Raw genomic sequence first — 1,261 nt, 5'->3', positions numbered from 1 at the left:
AACAATAATATCCTTTTATATTCGTACCCGTGTCCTCCGGTGAATACTCCAAGGAGGCAGAATGGCATGAGGCCACTTACAGCGGGGCATTCCCCACGCAAGTTGCCTCGGTTTCCACCCGAAATAGGATAATAATAGTATCGTGCCGACCACGTGCGTCATTCGAGGCCAATGTTTGCTATTATCGATATTCGCACCTGTTGGGTAGAGTCCTCCTCGCAGACTGGCGGGGTCAGAGGGCGTGTTCCCTGTCGCAGACTCCGCCACCCAGCTCCGCAAGGCCGTTTCCCACGCTTTGCCGCCGCCAGAGCGCAGGCAGTGTCTTTGACCTTGGCCTTCTCCAAGGGCGACGGTGGGATCCCCGTGAGGTTTTAAATTTGCATGGATTTTCTAATGGATGAGGTCAAGCAGTCTTTCGAGGGGACTGCGGTTTTCTGAGTGGGCGCGGGGTTCTCCGGGGGACCCGTCCTGGGTGGTCGCGGAGTCGGAGTCGGGGACCCGGCCCCCGGGGAGCGCAGCTTTGGGGTGCGGAGTCCAGCCAGGCAATCGGTGATCCTTTGGGCAGCCTCGGGGCACAGGGTCGCGGAGTGTGCCCTCGCCGTGCCCAGCAGGGACTGAAAACATTTGTCCAGTAAGATTTCCACGAGCGCCCAAGAGGGCCACTCGCTCTTGAGTCGTGAACAAGGGCCGCTCACAGGCCTGGCCAGGTCCGGTCCGGAGACTCGTGGACATGTGGGCGCCTGGGAGTGGCATCCGTACTATGCCCATCCTACGGATGAGGAGAGGGAGGCTCCGAGAGGCAGAGCCGCTGCCCAGCGGCCACGCAGCCAGGAAGTGGTAGGCGGGACTTGGCCGTGACCGCTAGCCCGCTCGGTCACCGCTGAGTACCTGGCAGGTGAAAGGCTGGGTTCTAGGCACTAGAGACAGAAAGGGGGAGACAGAGATCTCTACCTTCGAGAGATGGGCGGTACTTGAAGGTGAGGGGCTGACACCGAGGGGGAGGGGCTGACATTCCTCACCCTTCGGAGCCTACGGCCTCCACCTCCACGCCATATTCTGTCCCTACATTGACCCGGCCCATCGTAAGTACGAATCTCTGCCATCCCTTGGGATTCAAGGGCGCCTGGCAAGGACGCAGCTCTGCCCCCCCCCCCCGGGGCTAGCAGCCTGGAGCAGACCGCCCTGAACTAAGGATCCCACAGAAAGATATTTCCCTCCCAGGCAGGAGGGAGGCAGTTACCCTCTTAATCACTACCTTTGT

Source organism: Pteropus vampyrus, unplaced genomic scaffold (assembly GCF_000151845.1).
Source record: "Pteropus vampyrus isolate Shadow unplaced genomic scaffold, Pvam_2.0 Scaffold494, whole genome shotgun sequence".
In the NCBI taxonomy this organism is placed as follows: Eukaryota; Metazoa; Chordata; class Mammalia; order Chiroptera; family Pteropodidae; genus Pteropus; species Pteropus vampyrus.
Note: the sequence above shows the minus strand (reverse complement) of the source record.